Raw genomic sequence first — 17,153 nt, 5'->3', positions numbered from 1 at the left:
GGCGCAGGGTTTTGACGCAGCATGGACGTAAAAGTGACTCATTGAAATCTTGTAGATTTTACTGTGTCACTTTTAAGGGGCTTCCTTGCGATGGAACGCCCACCCTGCATACATTATACCTTACTCAGGTATAACGTAGCGCAGGGCTTTACAACGTAACGCATCTAACTAGATACATCACGTTGTAAATCTGTCGCATGGAGGCGCATTGTTTACGACGCTGCTGCGTCACAGAAGTGATGCAACAGTGTCGTAAACATGTTGCATTGTCTTGTAAATCTGCCCCTTAGGGCCTTGCTGCGCTGCGAGACATAAAAATGGCAGGAATGCACCATATTTATCTAAATACAGAGCATTCCTGCCTTTTCCTCTGCAGTGGCGTCTGTTTGGCTGCGTAGCAGTAATGCAGGCACCCTTGCACCATGCGTTGTAAGGAGGATCTCTTCCTGGCCAAAAACAGTCCCCTGAGGCTTTTTCCTCTATCTATGTGTGCTGAATGCAGCACACTGAGAAAAAGGACAAAACAAGGAGAAATTTGGATATTACTCCTCATTACACCTCATCTAGGGAGGCCTGGGTTTTTGGCGCATTCCCAGGTCTACCACTTCTGGTAAATTTGGGAATGTATCAAAATCAATGGATGCTGCATTGGAACACCCACACAACATCCTTGGAAAAGCCTCCCTGGCGCAGAGTAATGCAATGCAGCGATTTGCGCTGCGTTTCATTCCTTGAGATTTATGAAGCTATTCAGGCCCTTGCAAGGTGTGGCCTTGCGTAGCTTCGTAGATTTCATTTACAGATTGCGTTGCTCTTGCGCCACGTTGTGTGCCATCCACCAACCCATGCTAAGTACAACTAGACTTGTTATAAGGATTCGTGTGCTCATTTGCAGCATAGGGGTGTAGAACATTAGCTTTTTAGTTAAAATAATATATTTCGCACATCCTCATTATATAATATATAAAGAGAATCATGTGTTATGAAATATCCATAAATATTCTCTAAATTTAGTGGAGGAACACGTTTAATCCGACTTTCTTTGATATTTACCTAAAGCAAGTACCCGACAGTACATTTTACTGGAAGTATGTTAAAATGGTTCTGTGATCTAACTAAAACCAAGTGCACTTCTAGCAAAAGCCAGTATAAGCCCTGAATGCTGACGCTTTGATTTTATTGCAAAATATAAATTTTTACAGTCCCTGCAACTTGAAATGACTAGAGAAGCCTGTGTCCTCATATCATCCTCTCCTTCAATACTTTTAGGTATTAAAATTTACAATGTGCTCTTGGAAGACTGTTATGCCTATTTCACAGCACAGAATGGGCAATTTAATGAATAAATCTCATTGGCCCCAGCAACATTTTATTGTGCTTAAAGGGAAACATATGTACATGAGTGTGCTAAGCCTTTTGTTTTGTAATTTACGCAGTGCTCTGTGCATAGTGAAGCTGACAAGTATTACAAAAACATAGTTCTATTTTAAAGAAGCCTTTTTGAATGCATGTTGAATTGCTGTCATTAAACAGGGTGTACGGCTGGTTCCTTCAACTTATCAAACCACTATGCCCTCTTTTTTTAGATTCTAGATGTTTTAATACTTCGCTAAACAATATAAGCAATAGAGAGTGCATTAACTAATAAGTGTGGTATAAGGCTATATTACACGTCTGTCCCTGAGAAATGAGGCATGACCACAGGATGTGCTCCATCTATTTCTGCAATTCTTACAAGCATGTTCAAAGTGGGTCTGCTGGTTAGTCCCGGGCGTAAAATTACATTCTGCTAGTGGAATTGGAAGTGGCTAAAGTTCGCCAATCGCTGCGTGCTGGAATATTTCCTCCTGTGAGGATACAGATACGCGCACTGGTGAGCGCGAGTAAGATGTGGCATCTCCTACTGTGATTTCTGGTAACTAGGCGAACTTCCACAGAGACTAACGCAGGTGGTCACAAGTGTTTCTGGGCACCTCCTCGGTCAGAGGGCTGCTTCCTAGTGCATTTTTTACTCGAGTGGCAGCAAAATCAACTTGAATGGCTGCATGCTCTTGTGAACTTTGTGGTGCTGTTCACATTGATTTTTCAGCGCGGAATGCACTATCAGTGCTTATCTCTGCGCAATGTGCGTAACTCCACATGTTGATACTCTGTGGAATCTTTTATGTAACTCCGCTGAGTGAAATTCCACAAGATCCACCCATCCCTCGTGCTGTACAGGGGCATCAGTGTCATTTGTATAAGCGCAACACACACTTCAAAATGGGAGTGTGGGAGAAAGGCTTCTCCCTCAAACCCTTTTTATAGGACCCATGGTTTACTTGTAAAACATATTTTTGAATGCATAGGGAACATATTGCATGGTTAAGGATCAACCATTCACAGTGAGCAAACTGAAATTGGCATCTTTGCATGAACACATTGTCAAAGCAACCAGGTGACAACTGCCTACCTGAGAAATATACATTTTAATCTCTTCCCTACCTATGCAATTGGTGTTAAAGAAAAATTCCATGCAAATATCTTACATTTTTCTCTGCTGCCACAATCCCCCTATTGTTTTTCTTCTGAAATAGTAATACTTCTATAACATAGCTTTGTTTAATACTTATGAAACAACGACACCCAGCTGATGCTCTCCATCACCAAGGACCCCCACACCGCCAAAACCAACCTCCACGAAGGCATGAAGGCCGTGGCCGACTGGATGAGGAACAGCCGACTGAAGCTGAACTTGAACAAGATGGAGGTCCTCATCCTCAGACCCACCCCCTCGGCCTGGGATGACTCCTGGTGGCTGACTGAACTAGGAACACCCCCAACACCCACCGACCACGCACACAACCTAGGGGTCATCCTCGACTCCACACTCTCCATGACAAAGCAGGTCAACGCCTTCTCCTCCTCCTGCTTCAATACCCTTTGCATGCTTCGCAGGATCTTCAAGTGGGTCCCCACCGAAACTATAAGGACGGTCACCCAGGCCCTCATCAGCATTAGACTGGACTACGGCAACGCACTCTACGCAGGAGCCCTGGCCAAACTTCTGTAATGACTCCAATGCATCGAGAACGCCTCCGCATGCCTGATCCTCGGCAATCCCCGCCACAGCCACATCACACCACACCTGAGGGATTTACACTGGCTCCCCATCAACAAGAGGATAACCTTCAAGATCCTCACCCACGCACACAAGGCACTCCATGACACCAGACCAGTGTACCTCAACAGTCGACTAAGCCGCTACACCCCCACCCGCCAGCTCCGCTCCACAGACCGCACCCTCGCCACCGTCCCCCGCATCCGAAGAGTGACCGTCGGCGGCAGATCATTCTCCCACCTCGCCGCCAAGACGTGGAACACCGTCCCATCTGCCTACAGCAGACCGAAGACCTCCTGACCTTCAGGAGATTCCCCAAGACCTGGCTCTTCGTACAGTTGGAGCGTTCCCCCCTAGCACCTTGAGACACTCACAGGTATGTAGTGCGCTTTACAAATGCTATGATTGATTGATTGATATGATGAAACGCACTAGATATTGAAGCCACCTTTGTTGTAGTGAATAGGTCACCTTCCTTTGAAGAAATCTGCCACCTATCACTTGATCAGCTTACCACCTGGCTCTGGCTGTTCAAATTCTCAACAAGCTTTGATTGTAGGCACTTTCTGTGACTTTACTAAAAAAACAAATAGATTGAATTCATTGCGCTGTCATTATTGATGAACCATAAAATGGATAAGGCCGCCTGCTGAGTGCATCTGTACAGTTTGTAGATAATGGTTTCAATACCAGGATGTGAAGTTCTTCCCTTTAACTGCCATGTATAAATTAGTGAAACGTTACTTATGCCACAGTAGTCCGCTTCATTCATGTGAATTATTTTTTGTTATTTTGAGCAAAGGTTCTTTTCACACAGTAAATTAAGACATACATCTCTAAGTTTTTATACTAAATTAAAAAAATTCTGTGTCAAAAACACAGTATTACATACATTTAGTCACTAATCACACATTTTCTACACACATGAAGATGACATCAAACAATACTATACATATAATTCCAATTTTTTTACAACATAATGTTTCCATTCAAGCTACTTGTGCTGCTGGCTTTTGTTTTGTATCGGGCCTTTTAGTTTTTGTCCTCAATACAGTCTATTCCAAGGGTCCTAACAAGGTCAGTGTCTTATTTTGAAACTCTATTCCTGTGCTTGTTTAGTTAAGCTCGCAAAAACGAATATTTGAAATGTTATTTTCCTTGGTTGCTCTTTGCCTCGTGCAGATAAAAGCCAACGCGTTTCGACCTTCCTTAGAGGACTACAAAGTTGTGTTTACAAGAAGGTCTTCATCAGGGCAGGGCAGTGTGTTACCGGGTAAGATTTTCTCGGTGTGTCAGAGTGCAATTGTTTATATTCACCCAGGGTTGTCAGTGTCTATCTTCCTCAAATAGATGTTCTTGATCTTCCTTCTTGTTGGACGCGGGTATCAATCCCTCAGCGCTCCCATGGGGACTTCTCGACTTTGCCACCTGGTGCCTGTTGGTTATTATCTGCACGAGGCCAAGAGCAACCAAGAAAAATAACATATCAAATAATAGTTTTTGCGAGCTTAACTACACAAGCACAGAACCCTTGAAATAGATTGAATTGAGGAAAAAAACTAAAAGGCCCAGATACAAAACAAAAGCCAATAGGACAATAAGTTTGAATGGAAACATTATTTTGTTAATATTTTTTAATTATATGTACAGTTTTGTTCGATGTCATCTTCATGTGTGTGGAAAGTTGTGATTAGTGACTAAGGGGTCGATTAGGATCGCCGACGGACTTGCGTCTGTCCGCGACCCCAGAGCAGGAGGGAACCTCCGCATGGCATGCGGAGTTCCCTCCGGTGCAATTAGGATGTGACCGCCACCCTGGCGGTCACATCCTCTATTTTTAACATTGCCGCGGGTGCAGCTTCAAGCTGCACCCGCGGCAATGTTAAAAATGCACGCATTGCATTTGCATGCAGTAAGAGGCAGGCACCGCGCGGTGCCTGCCGCTTTCTGCATGCAAATGCAGGGGGGTACCATAGGTACCCCCCATGTGCACCCCCCACCCCCCTTCACTGCGGGGGCCCCCCAAAGGGCCCCCGCAGTGAAGTTCCGTATGCTTTTCCACGGCGGAAAACCCGCCGCGGAAAAGCATAACTCACTGGCCATCCTAATATGGTGGACGGTGTCTGGAAGACACCGTCACCATATTAGAGCTTTTCTGCCGCGGTTGTAATCCGACCGCGGCGGAAAAGCTGCGGACGGAAACCAGGACCCACCAGCCATCCTAATGTGGCGGTGGGTCTTTGGTCAGTCCGCTGCGGTTTTTCCGCATCCTCGGGGCCGGCGGTGGCTTCTGCCGGCCCCGAGGATGCGGAAAAAACGCAATCGCAATGACCCTGCAAATGTATGTATGTTATGTTAACACTGTTTTATTGACACAACATTTTTGAAATTTTGTTTAAAAACCTAGCGGTGTATGTCTTAATTTACTATGTGAAAAGAACCTTTGCTCAAAATAACAAAAAAGAGTTCAAATGAATGAAGCCCAGAGTTAATAAAAAGGACTACTGTGGCATAAGTAACGTTTCATTTATGGTTTCAGAGGTACTTTTTGTCCCGTTGGTAATAATCGATTCCAGCCTCCGTATTCCTGAACCGAATCACTCCCCCACTTTGGTATTTGCATGTATAAATTAGTATCACTGACGTTTAGCAACAAAATTGATTATTTGCACCACATGGTTTTTCAGTTATTGTACGTGCTTTTTAAATTGCCATTATTATAAATTATTTGATCACACATGTAAAGAAGTAATGTTTATGTGTGCAGTGGTACCTTTCTTTTCATCATAAAGTTCCAGTAGATTTAATACTATTGTTAACAATTCCTGGATAGTATGCTTACATGAGCGCCTTCCCCAGAGAGTGACTTCTGATACAGTTAGATCTTGAACTTTTAAATATCTTACGATAATAGAAATATATTTTGCACATTTAACACAATCCACAGTAGTAAACGCTTGCTATTAGGCCTGGACAGAATTTTCAATTCTGCTGGTGGAATCAGAGGAATTTTGGTAATTTCGAGTTATTCTTGTAATGCAGAATACTAATAAATTAGCTTTTCATCACTTTTCTGGAGAAATTTAAAATGACGCACTGGTTTCTAAAGTTCAGACACCATTGCATACCACTCGGTATGAAATTCTGTAGAACCGTAATTCCGTGTGACTCTGCGAAATCAAACTCCATGAACTCCATCCACCCCTATAATGGAACTAGCGCTTTCAGAATTAATGAAGGACGGCTACAGCCTGTGTACTGCAACAGCCAAATATCATTGGGTAGCCCAATTTACAGCTATTCCAAATATTATTCAGTAGCCCAATGGCCAGTTACAGTTCCTTCCACAATTTTAATCGAGGGGTTCTCATTGCTGTCTGTGTAGGCCATGGGCAGTGTGAAAAATAAAATCTTTGAATCAAAATGAATATCGGCTATCACACGCTTATTCCAAAGATGTAAGTTTTTAAGTTAACTAATTTCAGTACATCTTTTCCTATTTGAACCGCATGAAGTTCCTCTGGCAGAGCTGTAACTAACAGTTATTAAGTTCACAAGAAAATCTGCCTTAACATTACAAGTCTGCGTTTTCCTCCAGACCTTGTCTCATTTCGGGAGATACTGCACATGATATAAATTAAAAATATTTATTAAATGTTGTGCTTGTTGCAGCCTTTGAGGATCACTTCTTCAGGATCATTACATTTCTAAGTAAAAAAAAACTCTACCGGAATACAATTGTTACCGTATTTGATGAGAATGGGAAAACATTGGACCACTTCACAGAAGGTGTGCAATGCTTTGCCATGTACATGATTACATTTCACGGACAGGCTGCCTGCAAATATACCGCACCCCAGCCAACCGCAATCAGAACTCTCTCCCTTGCTCGCAGTTGATGTTATTTTCATCTGCAGGTCAGAACCGTAAAGAACCAGTTACGTCAATGTTCTCTAGATTTTTTGCTGCACCACAAAAAGCAGCTGAGGGATTCACGTAGTCTGCCTTCTCTCTCCTTGGCCACCATTGTTCCTGAAGGGAATGAGCTCAAATTTAATTCCAAGTTCTCAGTTTAAGTCCTGCATTACAAATAAACCAGAGAAGCAACAATATAAGACATCACCTCTAACAGAGTGACAAGAATAGACAAATGTTGGCCTGGCTGGTAAACAGCTAAACGGAGCACAGAGCAGAAGCAGCTACAAGGGCTGATGTAGGGCAGACCAGCCACGGCCCGTGGAGGGAGTTATGATGGGGCAGGAAGGCGGGGCGCACTACCAAATTTGTTTTATTAATTAAATTGTTTACTTACCTCCAATTATCCATATTCCGGTTTTTAACACCCCCACCCCGCCTTCCTACCCCACCGTAACTCCCTCCACGGGCAGCGGCTGGGTCAGACACACATAGATCAGGGAAGTGGTAAATAATAGGTTTAAAGAGTTCTATCCAATGTTTACTCCCAACTAATGCAAAAGGATGATTGAATGGTTGAGAAACTGTTAGATGAAGCAACATTACCAACATTAGCGGAGGAACTATGAGATGAACTCAGCACTGCCTTAGAAGTAGAAGTAGAAGGCATAAAGTTGGCTATATGGTATAAGAGGATGGGAAACCTGATAGGAAATCCATTTCCCCCGCTGAATTTTACAAGCAGTACATGGGACAATTGGCCTCCTGGAAATGTACAGTAAAGCAAGCAGGATAGGTAAACTCACAGATACACCGAGGGAAGCAATGGAGGTGGCCCTCCCCAATGCAGGAATGGACTCACTGGTAGGCAAATCTATAGCTCGCTGTCAATGATTAATGTAGATACCAAAATCTTGGGAAAAATACTGACAAAATATGTAGCGAAGGCAGCAGAAATGTTGGTACACACGGATTAGGCAAGATGTAGGTGAGGGCTGAAATACTACCTAAGATGTAGAAAAACAGTCTTATTAATGGATCATGCATGTAAGACTGATGAGGTGTGCTCAATGACTAGTTTAGACGTGTATACACTATTCAATACAGTAAACTGGTAATTTATGAATGAGACACTGGAGAGGTATGGTGTAGGAGAAGGGTTTCTGAAGTCAGTTTCAATCCTATATAATGGAAGTATGGCCTGAGTGAGAATTTGAAAACTGATATCCAGCCTACTAGACACTGGGAGAGGAGCTCAACAGTGCTACCCCTTGATACCTCTAACATTTGTTCTAGTTATTGAACCATTGGCACAGATAGAGCGATTATGGAATGCAAATGTCAAAATATTAGTTAGAAATAAATGATTTATCATAACTCTATATGCTGATGACATACAGTTAGCTATGAAAGATCCGGCCTAAACAGCTAGGGCAGGTTGGAAGGAATACTGCAAGATGTGGGGTCTCTCTCTGGTTTCAGATTCAATCAAACAAAGTCAGACATGTGCTCTAACACTACGGTTGATCCAAGGGAAGTTGTCGGGATACCCTTACAGGTGCAAACAATACCATGTTCAATATTCGTATACACAAATGAGTGAGGACCCAGCTATAGCATGTAAATCCAACCTAGATGCAATGTTGGCAGCGCTTGAAGCAAGTGCATCCAGGTTGTTAAAATGTCCCATGTCTCTTATGGGACAATTCACACTAGGAATGATGATAGTGTCACTCATAAAGAACTATATGTGCTACAACATATGCCAATGCTCAAACCAAAGATATGCTTCCACAATTAGAGGAACTTCCAAGGATGCTGTGTTGGGGAACAAGCAGAACAATGAAAGCCATGAACATCTGCAACTACCATGAGAGGAGGGTGTCAGGCTGACCCAAGACTTAAGAGCCTGTTACCGGGCAACACAACTACAATGGTCCAATGGATTCACATAGATGGGAAGCCACCCTGAGCAAGACAATCAAACACAAATATACCCAGTGAAACTAAGGGTCCTCTCACTGCTATCAAGAACAATGCTCACAAAAATGCCAATACACTTACAAACTATAGTGAAAGTATGAGAATGTGCAGTGAGACAGGAAGGCCACAGGTGTATGATGTACTACGATGTGCTCCACCTAAACTAAATTTGTGAGAGGGGTCCCAGATGAGGACAACCCAATATTTATGCTCTGTAAACATTTCTCATATAATCACAGATGGCTACAGATATTCAGGAGAGTTGGCCTAACTTTCTCCAAGAACCAGAGAAACACCAATTTAATCATACTATTCTAAGATTGGGAGGCAAAGGGATGCATACATCCAGGGTTTAAGTGGGGACTGCATCTAGAGGTGACAGAAGAGCAGGAAATCTAGAGGTAGCAGATAATCCAGCTATAGGAAAAGAAATCTGTGATTAGGCGTGCCATAAAACATTTACAAATTGTCAAAATGGCAGAATGAAAGTGAGTGATTATAAATGCATACATAGAGTAAATATAACATCCCAATTAAGGGGCACAATTATGTTCATCATAATAAAGCTTATCCCAAAGGCAGCTAACCAGTTAACAGTGTTTATCAGGCTAGTCCGAAATACCAAGAGCAAACAAGCAGTGTCCAAAGTAATGGACCTGGGTCTGGCATTGCCTAAGATCAAACTTATAAGGAGATGAATACAATATCAAACGGAGAAGCAGGTGGACATGGTAATAGCTGAACACCAAGAAGTGGAAAAAACGAACATAGAGAAATATGAAAAATAATACTGAAGTGCCAACATAAGAATAAAAGCAAGGAGGCAGAGATAAGACATTTATAATGTGGGATGCTAGACATTTATCAGTTTGTAATGTGTTGAATATTGAAATGTGAGGTTTCTGGGGGAGGGTGGGCATTTGACTTTAGCAGGAGTGATATGTAAGATGTAAAATGACAATATTAGTGGGCACAGTCATAAAGTGGTTTAGATCCTTCTTAGAGAACAGATCGCAAATATTCATGGTGAACCAAACACTATCAGCATTATCCCCAAATCTTATTGGAGTAACATAGGGATCAACACTAGCCCCTGCTCTATTCAATCTATTTGTAGAACGGATCACTGATATAATATCGACTCCTAAAACCACAACCTACAAAAGTATTACAGAAATATTGTTGACAAAAATATCAACACCCTATACTTAAACAAGAAATTACACAAGCATCGATATAAATATATTGTCTATAAAAATATTGATGACAAAAATATCTACAACAAAAATATAGTTTACAAAAATATCAATACCATTAAAATAAAATTAAACACACCAAAAATATCGATATTAACAATATCGACTACAAACATATTGATAACATACATATAAACTATATCGAACATAACATTTAAAGGTAAAAAATACAATTTACATTTATATTGTTAAATTACATATCCCAATTATTTGAAATAAACTATAACAAAATATATAAAAAGTATTACATTATTTAAAATAAATACTATTATAATAATAACACATATAAATAAATTAATTAACAATACAACAGTAAATAAATATCTTAGGAACCGAAAATGAACTAAAATGAATATATATCAACTATAAATAACTTAAATGACATTTATTTACAAATATATTTAAATAGCAACAATAAATCACATAAATACAAACATTAAATAAACATTATATATATTAAACTAATTAAAGCATAACTGCTAAAAAATTAGAAAAAAGTTATCCTGTCCAATAACTTGAAACTAATCAAACACAAACCAACAGAAAACTTTAACATATTAAATAAACACTATAAAAACAAGGAATTAATTAACACAATTTAACCGTATTTCAGCCAAACAAGGAGGAAGAGCATTACTTTGTGAGAGAGAGAACAGAGAAGAATGAAGAACTGCATAAACAAATATATCGAAATTTCTACAACACAGGTAAGAGCAATACTTAATATTTTTTATTTTAATTAAGTAAAATCATTACATGTTTTTCTTTGAATATCACAGATTAAACTTCATTACAAATACGGCTAGAAAAAACAGGACAAAGATCCTTGTGCCCCCAATATTTAACTCAACATCATTAAAATATATAACAAAGTAAATATAGAACTTAACCTACTAATAAACTAAATTATTTTGATTATTAAAGTGTAATAAAAGTACAAAACAGAGCTAACAAATACTTTTCGTTTTACAGCTGCCACACAATTCTACTAAACATCAACATCAACAAAAAACACTTCATCAATGAAAAATAGTAAGTATATAATTTGTATTACAAAATGTTTTGAAAGTAAAAACTAATGAGCACATGCATCAAGCTTAATACTGGTCACAAATAAGCCGATTCTCAAAATAGCCTCATTTACAACCGATAAAAGTAATTTTAAAATACATCAACTCAAAACGCATTAGAAAATAGGTACTATTGAACTGCAAATAGTTTCCAATTCATTCCTATGGCCCTCTACACCCATAGGAATTAAAAACAAAATATTCTACTCCCTATTACAGATTGAGTATAGATATCGATTTATTTAGCAATTCATACAGAAATTAAATATTGCAACTCTTAAATAGCAATTCCTTAAAAATCGCTATTAAAGATTTGAATTCTTTAGCTTCATATATGTGTTCATAAATTATGAAAATAATCTAATAAATACAAAATATAACCTGTTCTCTTTTATTTCACAGCTTACACTTCACTACAACTGCACCAAAAATGGTGACAACAGACAACTTAGAAGAAAACTACAAAATCGACATTAAAGAAAAACATCAAACTAAGTAAGTATATAAAGGAACTAACAAAATAATAATCAATACGTTTTGATAGAATGGGACGCATTCAAGTCTGTCATATGCGGAACTGCAATTGGGGCTATCGTGGGAGCTCGACAGGAAATACACAAAACTCTCACTTCATTGGAGGCCTCCCTTAACACGCTTGAAAATGCAGCTGTCACTAACCTGACTCAGCAATTAAAGCTCCAAGAAGCCAGAATCCAGCATGCTGAGTTACTCGAACAACTACGCTTGATAGACTATGGTGCATACACTCCATATAGTCATAAAGAGGCAGATAAATCAGGCACCCTTCTTGCACGCCTTATACGTAACACCCCTCCTCCTGTTCGGATGACAGATATATCTCCACCGGACGTTTCTGTTGTCTCTACTCAAGCTGACATTAACCTAGCATTCTGTACATATAGGCTATCTGGTTTTAGGTTTAAACCTATAATAACAGATAAAACCCCGCCAAAAGGAAAACAGCCATCACCGGTTTAAACATATAAACACTGAATAAACACCCTTGCAACCACAAACTAAGAGCCATTCAAAGAAAGGAAAAGATGAGTGAAAGAGACATTTTTATTTCTTCCTGATGGGGCCAACACAATGAAACTTTGTTATACAAGGTAGCATCAAGAAAGATTGGGCTAACATTATTCTGCTTGTGGTTTGTTGTTTAGGGATGTCACTAAACATTGTCACTGTTCTGGTACAGCTCTATCTAATAGTAGCTAACCCTGATGAGTAATTGCAGAAGGGTAAACCTCCAGAGCTAAGAGCAACTCAGAAAGTCACCTGAAAAAAGTTCCTACCAAGTTCAATAAAGATTGGAGCGATATTGTTTGTATTTGCGGTAATTCAGCTATGTATGTGAAAAGGTTGAATGATGGTCTCTCAAAATCGATACCTGAGCTAAGGTGCTTCCCTGCAAGAGATCCTTGTCACTTGCTAGATGTTATTCTGAAAGCATCTTTACAATCTTCAGAGTTAATTAAGAATGCTATTGAATTTGTAGTCCATTCTGGTGTAGTAAAAATTTATTTGGACCTCGTATACCCTGTGCACAAGCTATTTACACAGATGCACTATCAGTGCTGAAAACGAGCAATAATTAAAATTAAATTAAAACTCTATAAACACCGGAAAAACACTGTTTCTGTTGGTGTTAATGGCGTGAAAATGTGTAGCCACTGATAACCACTGTTTTTTAAGGTATTGAAAAAACTGAAAAAAACCCACCAGAATTTACCAAAAATAGAAACTGAAAACATGAAAGCCTATGCACATATTATCAAAACCTGTACAAAGCCCCAACTATAGCATCAAATGACCACATATCAACCTTCTTCTGTGACCTTACTTTTCCTAAACTGACAATGGATGCCTAGTCTGACCAGGAGGCTGCTATAACCACCACTGACATTAAAGAAGCCATTAGAGATTTGCCTAGCAATAAAACTCCAGGACTAGATGGCTTACCAGCAGAATTCTATTCGACATTCGCGGAGAAACTATCCCCGTGCCTAGAGAGCCTCTACAAGACAGCTCTGGAGAGGCGTACTGTCCCCTTAACGACCATGCAGGCACTCGTTACTTCCCTCCCTAAACCAAATCGAGACCCTTGAGATGTCAATGCTATCTACAGAGTATAAAATACTCAGCAAAATATTAGCCAAATGCCTCCTGCCCTATCTCCCGAAGTTAATTCATATAGACCAATGTGGCTTAATACCGGGCTGCAATACGTCACTTAATATCAGACACCTCCATTACATCATGGAGACGGCAGTAACTCTTTCCGGTAAAACTGGTTGTATTTCCCTTGATGTGCAACAGGCGTTTAACTATTGTTTGTTTTGGCATTAGAGTCCCTACTACTTAAAACTTTGCAGGACAACTGTAGATATGGGGATGTCATTTCATAACACAACGCATATAATGGCCGCTTACGCGGATGATCTTATCCTTTTCCTCAAAGACTTACCTGCAAATTTGGAACATAGCCTCAATTTTTAAACAGTTCATGCTGATATCGGGACTGGCAATCAATGCCACTAAATCCTATGCCATTTACATGAGACATAAAGAAACCCCAGACCAGTGATTTTTGGCGACCTCACCCTTCCAACCGCCCAATACATTTAGGTATTTAGGCATTCAAGTTTACAGAACTCCTCAAGATATCATTGCGGCAACTTATTGAAGACTATAAGATCGCTTCACATGCAGGTCTCTTTTTGGATTTCTTTACCATTATCTGTGATGGGCAGAATAGCCATCTCCAAAATGGTGATGCTTCCCTGCCTCTTATATTTTTTTACTAATATACCTGTTGTGATCCCGACCAAAATTCTTACTATACTTAACACCCTTGTAATGGAACTCATATGGGGTAAGTGACGCAGAAGAGCGGCCTTGCAAAATTACAGTTGCACCCTGGGGAGGGCGGTCTGGGTGTTCCAGACTTTCGGGCTTATTGTGTGGCCAGTCAACTGCAATGGCTATCTTATTGGCTCGCAGGCCGGCATACCCAGGAAATCAGTTACACATATCAGCTCCTCAATCGGGGTATTCTACATCATCTTCTCCTAACAATGATTAGGATCCCACTGACTGCTCCCCCCTTGCTTAAAACAGCATTATTGTTTTGGAAGAAGACACTACAGTATAATAGAAGGGTAACCCCATACTCTCCTAACATCCCCGTACGCGGAATTCCTACTGTGAATGGCTTAATCTCCCAAAAAAATGATATTGTTATGGACGCAGGAGGAGGTGTTGATTGGGGCTTTGTTCATAAAGGGGCACACTGGCAGATCATGAAAACTTTGTTTGTGCCCAGAGGGTTCCTTCAGCACTATTTCTCCTTCATGCCACCGTCACTCATTACATTAAGCTCCACTGGGCCCCTGATGGGATTGAACCCCCAACACACAAGTTAGTCCAGGCCATACACCTAATGAGAGAGGGTCATCATCTTACTCATTGATTATATAGAGAGATTCGAGCACAATCAGATACACCATTACCCCCACTCCAAGCTAGGTGGTCACTGCAGACAGGAAATTTACTGATAGAGAATGGGCTCTGTTTTTAGAATTTCCCAAGAAAGTTTCCAGCAATGCCAAATTCAAATATATACAATACATGATTGTTCATGAAAACTTTCTTCATGCCGAGGAGGTTCCTCCAGCACTATTTCTCCTTCATGCCACTGTCACTCATTACATTAAGCTCCACTGGCCCCCGATTAGATCGAACCCCCCACACATATGCTATGGAGATGCCCACGCCTACGAGTATTCTGGTAAACAATCAGTTACACTGTGCAGAAGGTCACCGGCATGACTGGGTGGTCCAAACCGGATAGTTGCTTATTGGGCCTGCATAAATGCCCTAAGAAACAGAAGGTCCAATATAGATTCGGAGACATGGCTGTAATTATAGTCAAACGTGCCATCACAATGAGGCGGAAATCCACTTCACCTCCGAAACCACTTACCTGGCAGACAGAGATGATCAGATGGGGCACTGCAGAGAGTGCAATTATTAGACAAGAAGAATTCCGGGGCCTGCGTAAAATCCCCATTTCATTAGAATGGCACCTAATGTTAGAATCCTTTAAAGCCATAGAGTCGTTGACTCCCCCGATGTCACAGGATGGGCCTATCCGACCCACTTCTCCTCCACTTCCACTGACTCACCCGACTATATCTGTATAACATTATAATGTCATAATTTGTTGACTGTACAGGGGCCTCTCAAGGTTTATAAATAAGTTTAGAGTCATCCCTATAAATACATATATGATAAGACCTGTTTGGTACAGTCTGTTTTGACTTAGGGACTATAATTTTTCAAAACTACATTGTATAAATTGATGAACCAATGGACCGGGGGGAGGTGGTTAGTTGGTAATAAATCGTTTATTATCTTGGTTTAGAAATGCCGTCAGAAGATAAATAGATAATCTTGGGTTTTCTTTATTTTTTAAATTTTAGGCTTGAGTGCCATGCAATAGATCTGTAATGTATATTACCTTTCTCACTTATTTCCTTTCCTATATTATGGGCAATACAACAACAGCTGTGAACTACGTATATTTGCATTTATTTGGCCTCCACTTAGTTGGCTGAAGATTATTGTGTTGATGGCGATATGCTTATTATTGTGGGCTATATGATGACACACGTAGTGTACTATGTATAATATGGATGGCAAAACTCAATAAAAATATGTTTAAAAAAAGAAATAATAATAAACAAGAAGTTAAATAAAATAAAAAGTTTAACTAATAAATACTTTTCTCTTCACACCTTCTGCAAACTGCACCAACAAAAAAACATCCACGAAATTAAGTTTGTCAACTACAATTAACAAGTATTACTTGTTTTACTACTAAATACAAAACAATACAATTAAATTAAAAATATATGTAACTTTTTAATAACAGAAACATTTTGCTTTCATACCAACAGAAAATATAACAGTGAACAACGACCATCAAAACATATCATCAAGAAAAGTAAAGCAACACAGATATACCCCAAAAATGGCAGAAGGAGCAAAGTTCATTACATTGCAAAAGGGGAAACTACTGCTTTGCTACATGGGTTACACTTATATCCAAAAAAAGTTATAGAAAATTATACCCATTGGAAATGCAGCAAATATTATTCCAATGTCTGTTATGGGAGAGGCACTACAGTAGATACCATTGTAGTGTATGTTAGAGAATACAACCATCCCCCAATGTAACTGAAGGTGAAGTAAGAGATGCCCTAGAGACAATGAGGGAAGCAAGCACAAGTTCCTTACATACAAGCACCCAAATACTAAAGAATGTTTTGAGTAGAGTGCCAGAACATGTCACAGGACAATTACCTTCTATCCCCACTTTGAAAAGACTAATAGCAAAAACTAAAGGAGCTACAGCTCAAACTCCACCTATCCCCCAATCGTTTGGTGAAATCCAAATACTACCTGAGTAGGCCATCACCCACAAAGAGGAAACATATGACAATGAACGTCATGAAGAAAGGATTATTATGTTTGCAACTAATACAAATTTACAGAAACTTAAAATCTGTGAACTGTGGATGATGGATGGCACATTTAAAGTTTGCCCCAAACCATTCTATCAGCTGTATACCATCCACAGAGAATCTGAAGAGACAACTATCCCCTTTATGTACGCATTACTACCTAATAAACAGAACACCACTTATGTAGAACTACTAACTCTAGTCAAACAATTCACAGAAAATTACTGTCCTCAAAGAATCATAAGAGCGGGTAATGTTTCAATCCATCCTCAAACTATAC

The sequence above is a fragment of the Lissotriton vulgaris genome, chromosome 4_1 (genome assembly GCF_964263255.1).
Source record: "Lissotriton vulgaris chromosome 4_1, aLisVul1.2, whole genome shotgun sequence".
In the NCBI taxonomy this organism is placed as follows: Eukaryota; Metazoa; Chordata; class Amphibia; order Caudata; family Salamandridae; genus Lissotriton; species Lissotriton vulgaris.
This window is presented reverse-complemented; position numbering follows the sequence as displayed.